The sequence below is a fragment of the Chiloscyllium plagiosum genome, unplaced genomic scaffold (genome assembly GCF_037043375.1).
Source record: "Chiloscyllium plagiosum isolate Xiang-an unplaced genomic scaffold, Cpla_swu_hap1 HiC_scaffold_34, whole genome shotgun sequence".
Lineage (NCBI taxonomy): Eukaryota > Metazoa > Chordata > Chondrichthyes > Orectolobiformes > Hemiscylliidae > Chiloscyllium > Chiloscyllium plagiosum.
In genome coordinates, this window is record NW_028270172.1 from 35,261,263 (window position 1) to 35,274,236 (window position 12,974).

Genomic DNA, 12,974 nt, shown 5'->3' on the forward strand with positions numbered 1-12,974 from the left:
ATATGACCTTCAGATCTTCAGCATGCAGAGCATTTTTACTTTTGTAAGCTGCATCGGAAACATATCCTAAACAGAAGAAAACAGAAGACCTTGACAGTTACAAAACTGAAGATTATGTTAGACAGAATAAGGAAAAATGATCCAAAATTTGATTCACTGCCAATCATGTAAACTGTGGGTGCTTTGGAATGTAACACCAACTTGGTATAAAAAAAAACTGAGGCACAAAGGGACCAACATTCACATTTCCTGCAGGGCCTTTTGAATAATAAATCAGCAGTGGGAATCTGGTTGATTTGCCCTTATCTTCGAGGAGAAAGTGAGGTCTGCAGATGCTGGAGATCAAAGTTGAAACTTTATTGCTGGAACAGCACAGCAGGTCAGGCAGCATCCCTTATGTCAGGGCTAAACATTTGCTCCAGGAGAGACAGAAGTATGGACATATGATTAGGTCTCAGCTCCATAATACCATAAAGACTGCAAGGCTGCAAAATTCAATAACTCCTAAAAACAAGTGCAAAGGACCATTTTGCATGATTAGTCCTGGTTTGCTGCTTCTGATGTGCAAAACTACATGACTAGCATGACTTAAAGCCAGTCAGCACCTCTTTAGGGAATTGCTGATTCAAGCAGGTACTGGAACAGTCTCCAGTTGTCAAAGAGTAGTACAACATGGCAGACAATGTGGCTAAAAGATTCTCCAGTTTTGTACTTGAAGCCTTGATGCGGAGGTGGAAAGGAGGAGAAATGTTAGCTATGAATAAAAGTCAGAGGGTCCCTCAAGACTAACTTTCTGCAGGCAATTAGACAACCAGAAGTCAATGCAGGAGTCTCAGTCTGAGGAACATTAACCACGATTCATACTCACATCCATTGCTTCATCCCACCCTCACACAGTAACGATGCTCCAAGCCACACCTCACAGCTTGTACAAACCGTCAGGTGCATTATTTCAACACTGCACCAATACAATGACATACTTCTTTCCTTCTTGAAAAACACCTTGGTACATAATCAGATATATACAGCAGTGCCTCATCAGCAGAGGATAGATTCTTATCCTGTTACAGGAAACATTGCTCACCATTAGTGAATTAGCCATGATTGAGAGCATGACCATCAGTGGGCCTGAAATAATTGAAGATGGCAGTACCCATATAGCTAACTCTTCTCCAAGTATACCCCATCCCCTGTTCCACAGTTCTTACTTGATTTATTAGGCTGCAGGTCTCATTTTCCCCTTTCCTTTCAATACAACCCTACATTGTAGGCGGCATGATGAGTTTTGATTCCAGCCTCGGGCGACTGTCTGTGTGGAGTTTGCACATTCTCCCTGTATCTGGTCGGGTTTCCTTCAGGTGCTCTGGTTCCCACCACAGTCCATAGATGTGCAGGTTAGGTGGGTTGTCCTTGCTAAATTGCCTATTGTGTCCAGTGATATGCAGGCTATGTGGATTAGCCATAAGAAATGCAGGCTTACAGAGACAGTGACAGGGATTGGTCTGGGAGGGATGCTTTTCAGAGGATTGGTGTGGACTCGATGGGCTGAATGGCCTGCTTCCATAACATATGTATCCTATGGTTTTATTCTATGATTTGAGCCTTTCTCACTCCTGACATTCAATTGCAACCCTGGACAAGCAGTGATGGCAGAACCTGAGGTGGAAGGAGGAGGAAATCAATGATGAGGAAGAAATGTGGTCATTCATTTTCACACTGATAACTACCAGCTCTGATACGACTCTGCATTTAGAGGATAGACTAAAGGTGAATCTGCACGTGGTGAGACACTAATCTTGGACCCAGGTCAGGGAGCAAGATTGCAGAGGTGTCAGCACACTAGAGGTAGAGGTCATTTATTCATTCTCGAATACTAAAATGTGGAACTGATGGTAAGTCAGGAATGTGGTTACATTGACATGTATCACAATTAGATGAATTAATCGTGGTCAGCCTAGTTAAGAGGGGTAATGTTGGTTTCCTTGCCCTTCCCTCATCAGCTCTTGCCAAGGCCAGGGACCTCACAATGGTGAGGTGATGCATACATCTTAATTTTTGATTCCACACTCTATGGAGGAGTAAATGGCTCCTTCAGAGTGGCCCAGGCAGTGGAAATGTAAAATGGTTTGTTTGATCTCGTTGTGTGGGGCAATATGGCCTCCATGATACATAGGCTGCCCATGTCACCCAGTAGCCATTCTGTGGCTTGTGGTGATGGATCAAACTGATGTTGAATGAATGCATTGTTGCTGTTGCCCAGATTGCAGGCATTGGCTTTATGATATATGTGATCACACACCAGTTAAATATTGAACAGGTGAAATCCCTTTTGGTTGCAGTGCACCTCAGAGCTGAGATATGATATCTGCAAAATGATTTGCATGCACTTGCATGGTGGAGCCTGCACAAGCCTAGAATAGTCAGGAAGCTGCCAGTTCATTCAGCCTGCTTCTTTCCGGCAAGAGAGAATGAATGTATTCAGCTCGCTTTGATTATAGACATTCAGTGATCTTTAAATGATGCAACTGGTAAAAAGGGAGCTGTTGCAAACATTGGCTGCCCAATCCGTCAAGTTTCCAGTCATAGAGTCAAAGAGATGTACAGCATGAAAACAGACCCTTCAGTCCAACTCGTCCATGCCAACCAGATATCCCAACCCAATCTAGTCCCACCTGCTAGCACCTGGCCCATATCCCTCCAAACCCTTCCTATTCATATACCCATCCAGATGCCTTTTAAAAGTTGCAATTGTACTAGCCTCCACCACTTCCTCTGGCAGTTCATTCCATACACATACCGCCCTCTGCATGAAAAGGTTGCCCCTTAGGTCTCTTTTATATCTTTCCCCTCTTACCCTAAACCTATGTCCTCTAGTTCTGGACTCCCTCACCCCAGGAAATGTCCACTTTCTCCAGCTCAGAGGCTGCATTGCTGGCTGTGGATATAGACATTTGACACGGTCACTGATGAACAGTTAATTGCACTCTGATCGTCTGAACATGATCTCCCGTTGTGAACCCTTCCCCTCATTTCCAGCCTCTTGTCTTACTCTGTGACACTTCTCTTCATTCTCCCAATGATGCTGTGGTCCAAGGGAACACGTGTCACTATAATCACATCAGGGAGCAAGTGGTTTATGCAAAATCTTTGAAATCCAGACAAAAATCAATGAAGAGGGATTAGGGGGCCTCAGGGATGGGGAAGGAAGATGGGAGCATGGTTCTGGTGACTAGGTGGGGTCAGTCACTCTTGAGGCGACATTCCAATGTACTCAAAAATCCCCAAAAGGAGGCACCAACACACTTTGTGTTCCCGTCTTTTCACCCGGGATGGTGACAATGTGAGCTGGCCAACACACCTGTTATTGTGACAGGGACAGAAGCAGACCATTAATTGGCCAGTTGAGGACCTCAATGTGTCCAAGGTTGGGCTGCTGACTGATGCCATACCTCCCACCAGTTTGGGGTTGTACACATAGGTGGTAGGCTACATGCTCCCCCCACTACCCCTATACTTGTAAATACAGCTGTCAAGTGGGCCCAAAATTTACCCCCACTGACATCAAACCGATGTTGTATGCCACTTTATGTCATCATCTGCTTAACCCTGATGGACGTTCCCTGGGCCTACAACAAAATATTGCTCAGCACAGCCAGCATAAGAAACTTTTTGCAGATAAAATGGTACAAGTAGTTAACCTGGGACCACGGAATCAAATTTGCATCCTAAGTATCCCAGGATGGCCCTGTGTTCTGAACCAAGGAGCTTGACAGAGCTAACTTTATTGCTAACCTTTCTAATAAATATGATCAGCTTCTTGCAAAGTTTTGCTTCAACAGACGCTGATTACGTGCTGCGTATGATTTACTAGCTTTAAGACTGGAGCTCTCTTGTAAATTAACACAATGATTGATTTTTTTTTCTGGGACAAAGGAAAATCTCATTTTGTTCACTGCACAGTGCCAGCTGGCAAAGTCTTCAACTCATTATTGGTTTTCTTTGCACATAGTTCACTTCAGCAATTTGAGGGAGTCTTAAATATTTACACTAATTTGGTGAAAATATAAACTAATGCATGCTCAGAATCTTCCAATGAAATGTTGCCCAAAATGCTTGCTTCATATAGAAGATTGAAAGGATTCCAAGCCAAAGAATAATACTGTATAGACGGCCTGGCAATTGACATCCCCATAAAAGAAAAAAATGATTTACAACTCCTTCACACAATAGATTTACGAAAACAATAGCAATCCAAAGACGGTTATTTTCATGCTGCATTTGTTGCTATCAAAATTATAGATGATACATTCATTGCCCATTAATGAGAATTTGACAAATACTTTAAGTAAATTCAAATGCTGGGATTGTATGTGTGCCCCGCTCCTCACCCCTCATACCCTGTTCACTGACATTATCCTCACTGTTCATTGTGCCAGGGATCGAGAAGCCAAAGGTGGTGAATAGAGTGTGAGACAGACTGACAGAGTGAGCGAGCAAGACAGACAGGAGAGCTGTCTCAAGTGGCATTACCAGAGAGGAAGCAAGCAGAGAGTGAGTAACAAGAGAGGTGCTGAATAGTTGAGCAGGGTGCATCAAGTAGGAGAGTGGATGCCAAGCAGAACCAGCGAGCAGGAGAGTGAGGGTGGTGAGAGTTCCTTGGGCATCAGTGGTACCACAGGCAGGCAAGGGCTGATTTGGCACAGACTTCCAATTTCAGGTGTACATTCGTGTCAGTGTGGTGGCAGGCAATACACTGTTTATTTGAACAAATGACTTTAGATAAACAGTACACTGTAAAGTTTGTCTGTTGCCTTTCATCAAGGGAGCTTCAAGGAATTTACCAGACATTAAAAAATTATTCACTAATAGGGGAAAATAACTTCAAAGTTCAGCCAGAATTACAGGAAGTACTTGAGTCAAGGAGGTTAAATGACTTACCAATGAGACTGGACTTCATTTTTTGACAGAAGTTGTAACTACTTCCTTTCTGAAAACTCAGATGGAATGTTCTCTCATTTGGGAGAGGAATGAACTGGAAACCTGCTCCTTTATATAATAAGGACGGCTCAAATTCAATTGCAAACACTAGAATACTCCATAAATTGGATTGTTTTCTTCCAAGAGAAATCAGATTATTTCAAATAATCTGAATAAATAAGGAAACAGTTTCATCGTACTTGCTGGAACCATTCTTTATTCTGTCTCTCCCAACCCTACTCTATCCATACGGTCTATATGGAAACAACTACAATTATACCAACGGGCTGTTGGCCAATAACATTAAAACAAACTGCTCTGTCAAAGGCAAAATTTGTTTCATTTCCCCCTGTGCCAACATATGGAATGTCAAGCTAAGAGCTGATGCCACAGCTGGAAAAAAAACAAAACCAAAAAGGTTCCCAAAAGCTAATGGACTGAAATGTTAAAGTGGGGACAAGGGGAGGGATGTTGAGAGGAGACAAAAAGGAAGAGGGGAGGAGAGGAGATTAAAATAAAAAGAGAGAAAACGTTTATGGATCCATTCATGTCACTTTTGAAAAAAAAGAGAGGCATGGACAGAAGATTTAACAGAAAGAGATATTTCAGACCTGCTAAACATTACACTGAGGAACACAGGCAGTGGTTTGAGAGTGCAATGTGCTCACTAGTTCTCAGATGGTTTACACATGGAACTCACTGTTATACATGTGCTATCTACTGTCTCCACCTTCCATCAACAATGATAAACTTACTCAGCAAAATGTCAGAAGCTTCACACAACTTGGATCAAGGATAATTCTGCCCCTGTTGAAATGAGTATCAGGATAGACGAGGCAGTTTTAAAGTGGAGAGGGTTGGGTGTGGACCACAGCAAACTAATGAAAATACAAGGCTTCATGTGTACCAAACTCCTGTTCTCAGCATCTGCCTTTGCAGTAGTAAAGTATGGACAACTGAAAATGAATGACAGCCATATTCACAAAGATGTGTTCTATGGTAAACATGCCATTGACACAAAACCAACAGCTCGCTCATCTTTGTGATACAAGGACACTTTGCAAGCAAGGTCTCAAGTTGACCAAGACTAAATGCATAGAAATTTCTCAATGCTGACTGGAGGCAAGCAGTCAAAAACGGGTGAAGAATCAGATATCAGAAAGACAGCCAGGCAAAAAGGGGAGTAAGAGCAATTCAGGTTAATGTTATTTATCTGTTACAAATGTGGAAGGAACTGCCACTCAAAAAAAATGGCCTTTACAGCCACAAGAGATGAGATTCGATCCAGAAGCATGAAATACCTAGGACACGGTTCATTAGCTGCCAAAACATACTGCTGTCTAATCGCTCTCTACCATTAGGACGAGTGTAGCTGGTATGCACAATCTGCAAGATGCATAGCAGAAACTCACAATGTTTCTTTGGCAGCACTTTACAAACCTACAACAGTTACCACTTCGAAGGGTAATGATGCCATCTGGAAACAGTATCACCAAGTTCCTAACTTGGATACATATACTATTATGAACAGGTTTTCATGTTCCTTCAACATTATTACGCTAAAATCTTGTAACTCCCAGCTGAATGGCATTATTAAAGATCCTTCACCTTATACTGCAGCAGTTCAAAAAGGTGCACACCAATGCCAATCCAAGGAAAGAACAATAAATGTTAGCTTTTAGTCTGGGACACTCATTGGCTAAAAATGAACTTTAAAATGCAAATAAAAAGGTGATAATGGGGTAAGTGTAGAATCATAGAATCCAGACAGACAATGTGGAAGCAAGTCCACTCTGACCCCTCTGAAGAGCATCCCACCCAGACCCAATCCCCTACCCCACCCCTGTAACCCTGCAGTTCCCAAAGCTAATCCACCTAACCCGCACATCCCTGGACACTATGGGAAATTCAGCATGGCCAATCCACCTAACCTATACATCTTTGGACTGTGGGAAGAAACTGGAGCACCTGGGAGAAAACCCACGTAAACACAGGGAGAATGTGAAAACGCCACACAGTCAGTCAGTCGCCGAAGGGTGGAATCAAACCTGAGTCTCTGGCACAGTGAGGCAGCAGTGCTAGCCACTGAGCCACCATGCTGCCAGGTGTGATACGTGATATTGGACTATATATTATAGAGACAGCATATGCATAGTAAATAAAGGCCAAACAAGTTAAACCAAACTGCACAATCTTATCTACCTATCTGTCCTCTATCTGACCAACAGTAGTGTTATGGATATACTCTAGCCTGGTAATAAATACAAAGCAAACACTTCCTATAAATAATTAATGATGATTTACATTCTGCAAACCATTAGAACTTTGGTGTTATCTGGCCCAGTAGCTTCCTTAAACTTCTAAAGGTTTAAGTGTTGCTTCCTATTTGCTGTATTCAGGTTGATGTGGAGATCACTAGCTGTGTGTGTGTGTGATTCAGTTGGTGTGGGATAACCACTGTAGTTCCAGTTCTGTGCAAGTCTGCACAAGCCAGAAAAATAAAACACTGCAATAATAGCAATATGTCATTAGCTCACATGCTGTCACATGCCTTGGGTGCAGCTGATGGTCCTCAAAAGCTTAACAAATGCGAAACACATCTGTTTTTTGTAATGTTAGGCTGTCAGCTGGTTAGACATTGTTTGTGCATACGTATGGAATATAATAAACAAATTTTCTGTCAATAATTGCTGCGTGTAGGATTTTGCCATGCACAAATTGACGACATTTCCTGAATTACATGCTTCAAAAAGTGCTTCATTGGTTGTAAAATGCTTTAGGACATCCTGACACCATAGAAACAGAGGAAATAGAAACAGGAATAGGCCATTCAGCCTGCTTCCACTATTCAGTAAGATTATGACTGATCATCCAACTCATACCCTGCTCCTGCTTTCACCCCAAATCGTTTGATCCCTTCAGTCCTAAGAACTATATCTCACTCCTTCTTGAAATATTCAATGCTTTGTCCTTAACTGCTTTCTGTTGCAGAGATTTCACAAGTTCAGCCCCCCTCTGGGTGAAGAAATTTCTCCTCACCTCAGTCCTAAATGGCCTATCCCATAGCCTCAGAATATGAAAGACTGGGGAGATATCTTTAAAGGTGGGAGGAGAAAGACGTAAAAAGGACTTGAGGGGCAACTTTTTATCTTACACAGAGAGTGGTTTTGTACGTGGAATGAGTTTTCAGTGGAAGAGTTGGGTACGGGTACAGTTGCAAAGTTTAAAAGACAAGTGGATAAGTATATGAATAAGAAAGGTTTGAAGTGAGATGAGCCAAGCAGAGGCAGGTGGGACTAGTTTAGTTTGGGATTATGGCCAGCATGGGCTGGTTGGACCGAATGGTCTGTTTCCATGTTGTATGACTCCAGGACCCAGGTTCTAGACTTCCCAGTCATCTAGCATATCCTTCCTGTGTTTATCCTGTCTGATCCTGTTAGAATTTTATACGCTTCGATGAGGTCCCCACTCATTCTTCAAAACTCCAATGACTATCGTCCTAGATAACTAAGTCTCTCTTCATACGTCAGTCCTCCATCTCAGGAGCCAGTCTGGTGGAATAAATGACAAAAAATGCTAAATTTCCTTCAATAATACAAAAGAAAAAGAAATGTTCAGCAGGAATCTTTTGTGCATTCTGGTGAAAAGCATTAACCTGAAATATTAACTCTATTTCTTCCTCACTGATGCTTTTGAGTATTTCCAGCACTTTCTATTTATTTAATAACATCCATTATGGTGCTGAATATTCTTCAACACAATACTTCAACCAACTGTTGGTGAAACTTAGAGTCTTTTACTCATATCTGTTGCTTGATGACACTGATTTCTAAGAGAATAAAATAAAATTTGTCTGTGATTTAGCAAATAAATACATCCGCATCAAAGACAAGCTGCACTGCTCTCAGAACTTCAAAAGGACTCCACTCTGAACATTATCCTGAGTGACATTATCCTGTGCAAGGTTCCAATTGGAATTGCTCCAAATGCAGCACTTTCACCCACTTACCCTCAATGAACGTACACTCCTCAATGAAGACAGAAAGTGACATGATGAAATATGCTGTATTTATACATTAAATTCAATGTTGGATACTTTTACATGCTTACTCTTGTATGCAATTTATTCTCCCTGTACACACACATTACACATCAATTACAAATTACACACACACAAACACATCAATACTCTATGTAATGGAGGCAGTATTAAATGTCTATCAAGCAAGAAAATAGCAATATCATCGAGTTAAAGTGAGCATGCAGCAAGATGCTATTTAGATGAATTCAGACACAGTTTTTTTTTAGATGATTAGATTCCCTACAGTATGGAAACAGGCCCTTCGGCCCAACAAGTTCACACAGACTTTCCAAAGAGTAACCCACCCAGACTCATTCCCCCACATTTCCCTCTGACTAATGCATCTAACATTATGGACAATTTAACATGGCCAGGTCACCTGACCTGCACATCTTTGGATTGTAGGAAGAAACCGGAGCACCCGGGGGAAACCCACACAGACATAGGTAGAACGTGCAAACTCCATGCAGACAGTCGCCAGAGGCAGGAATCAAACTAGAGTCCCTGGCACGGTGAGGCAGCAGTGCTAACCACTGAGCCACTGTGGCACAATGCCAGTTCTGCCTTTATCTTTTGTTCTGTGACATCCTTGATCTGCAATCTCCTCATCCTCTAACCTATTTCATGATCTTCCATTTTGTTTCACTTGCACAACATGAAATGCATTACTTTTCAACTTTCTTTGAAAAAAAGCCTTCATGGGATATGAGCGCCACTGACCGGCCAGCATTTATTGGCATTCTAGTTGCCCTACAGAAGGTATAGTAAGCTGCCTTCTTGAACTGCTGCAATCCACATGATGTAAGTTAAGGAGGAAATTCCAGGATTTTGATCAGCAACAGTGATATATCTCCAATATGGGCTTTTTACATCTCTACTCCACGTATTGATACTCTCTCACAAACACTCACAACCCCCCACCCCAGACACGTACACACACTCCCACACATGCACCCCCTCACAGACTTAAGACACTCTACACTCACTGCACACACATATTCACTCTCTCTCACAAAGACCCACATGCACACATATATTTTGTGGTGTGAATTTGTACTTTGCTCAAAAACTGCATGAATTCATGTAAAACTCTGTTATCTCACTTTTTAGATAAGACTCAATCTAAACATCATGACGTAGACAGAGAACACAGGGGGCTAACACCTTCAATATATTGTCTAGCTAAGATCAATTGTTACAGATAACCTAAGAATGCAACTTTTAAAAAAGGTTTTGTGATTTACACGTGAAAGTAGTATCATGGTATTCAAACAGATGAAAGACTCAACAGACAATCAAGGTATTTTTCAATGTATAATTTCAGTTACATCACACTGTAAATTCTTGTTATAAATTCTGTGCCTTACAATTGTGTCCTCCACTATCACCTGATGAAGGAGCGGGGTTCCGAAAGCTAGTGTGCTTCCAATTAAACCTGTTGGACTATAACCTGGTGTTGTGTGATTTTTAACTTTGTACACATCAGTCCAACACCAGCATCTCCAAATTATAATATTTAGGCAAAATACAAAGCAAGAATAGATAGCGACCTGAGACCATGTAATTTGCCAGCCATACCACAAGCCTCCAGGGTATCTTGTGAGATTTGCTTTCATATCTGATATGATCTTGGTATTCAACACCTCAACAAATTAACTGAACAAAAGAAGAGTAGCACTGCACTTTATTTTAAGAAAAAGTGTAATTTAGCTTAGTCAATCCTCACAATGGACTATACGTGGGATGGTCCAAATGTATATGAGGAAGAGCTAAACAGACCAAGATTGCTTTACAGCATATCACAATGAATGACTAAATTTCAACTGAATGGTTTCATCATGGATGGGGTTACAGGTGAAGCGTTTATTGTTACAATAAGGCATTAGGTTATACTGGGACATAAATTGTGCGAGTGAAGCTGTTTTGTGATAACTTAATTTTTTTAAGTGTTTATCAATGTACATTTCAAAACTTGTCAAGTTTTGTTAGACAATATGCATGTCAACTTGGCAATGTTGAGTTGAAAAAAGTAAGTCTAATCACAAAGTAAGTAAAGCATATTAGCCACCAAAAACATAGATAGTAAACAATTATGGAACAAGAGAAGACATTCAAAACTTATCAACCCCATTCAATTGCAAACAAATCTTCTAATATTTTAAAGCTCACAACTTTAACTTCATGATGTCCTGCCATTGTTGATGCTCAATTAGCCTTGCAATTTTTAATGATTAATCTTGAAATTTACTCAGCTTTTTCTGTTTTTATTACATATATAAGAAAAGCCAACAATTTTAAATGCATTTGTTTAAAATTAGCTTTTCTGAAAAAAAACAAAAAAAGTTTTAAGTTTTGCTTAAAAACAAAAGTTCTCTGGAAGATGTCTGGTATAAAAAACGTCAATGATTTCTTTGGTGCTGATTTGATTAAATTGACTGACTGCAAATAGATTTTGTTGACTAGCCCTTTGCTTTTGATTACAGTGCAGTCCTGTAGATCATGATATATAAGTTGATGAAGTTCTGACCCAAAAATCATGATTTTGTAAATAATCAGCACATAACTAGATCACCACCCAGCCTCATGCCCCCATTGTAGACAAGAACACCCTGCACTCATTAGTAGTCAGCTCAATTTTTTCACCCAACAAATGCACGTTTTACTCACTGGCATCTCGTAAACTTGGAGCAAGGGACCAATGAAGTATTACTAGTGGCCTGCAAAAGACTACAAGCAAGTTTAGGACATGCCCACATAGTGCACAATGCATGGCAAACAACAAAAAGAAATTAGTCTTCCAACAAATGAAATACAAAGCTGGTTTCAAGCCAAAAGTCATAACATTTGCTATCACATCAAGTAACTGTTGAAGAGAGGGTGCTCAGTGTTAGCAAAAAAAACTGGTATGAGATTGGAAAAATGACGAATCCATCTTCAAGAAGGTGCCAAGACCAAATGAGCTATGTCAACTTGGGCTACCCATTGCTACCTACTCTTGAGAAGCAAGGATCAGATTGCTTCTTGAAAAGTGCCAGAGTAGTTACATTGCCATCTGAAAACATGATGCGTACTTCTGCACTGAAGTGAGCCAAGTCAAGGAGAGATTTCAGATCAACGAATTGGCATAGCTGCTTTATGGATTGAAAATATTTTGTGTTGCAGTAGAAGACCAAGACCTTTCAAAGACTACCAAAAACCTCCAATGCCAAAATGACCAGTTTTCATTGATTCACCATCAAGAACTCATTGTTCTACATTGACAATGTAGAACAAACACCCAAGAATGCTGATATGCCCAATAACCAAGCTGGTATTCTGATGAAAACCACAGGACTTGGGGCAGCATTTTTCCATTTTCATCTGAAAGCAGAAAAGCTTCCAGGAAAGATTCTCACAGGGTATCCCAAGGTGAGAAATCCGGTAGTTGGACTGGCTGCGGGTGGGTTTTCTCAGAGAGTTGGGACACCAGGCTGACACTGCCTGCCAGGAGATGTGGCTGTTGCTGGGCCTTAGACTTCTCTGCTGAGTGATCGCTATGAATAAGGCATCTGCTGTTTAAGAGATTTCACAGGGAAGGGTGGAGGACGAGGATGAGGACGAGGACGAGGAGGGGGGCCAAGGACAGGAAGACAGAAGGTAGGAAGCAAGGAGAGAGGGGTGGTTCTCAGCAGTGGGTGGATAGTTGATAGAACAAAAACCTTCAAGACAACTATAAATATGTCCCTGTTTTATTGTCTTTAAATCGTGGAATGCTACTGGTGCAAAAAAAGTTTCATCAAATCTTTCAAAATAATCAGTATCTAATTCAAGAATGATGGTTTGTTGTGGAAGGATGATCCTAAAAGTGAAAGCACCAATCTGTTTCAGAGTGGGATTCTTAAAACGATGCCACAGTCAGAAGGAATTTGATTAACTC

At 41.1% G+C, this 12,974-nt stretch overlaps 1 protein-coding gene across 7 annotated transcripts in view; it reads right to left on the reverse strand.

Moving 5' to 3' along the window:
- Positions 1-12,974, reverse strand: part of eepd1 (endonuclease/exonuclease/phosphatase family domain containing 1) — a 153,417-nt gene that overhangs the window by 74,135 nt on the left and 66,308 nt on the right. The window lies entirely within an intron of this gene.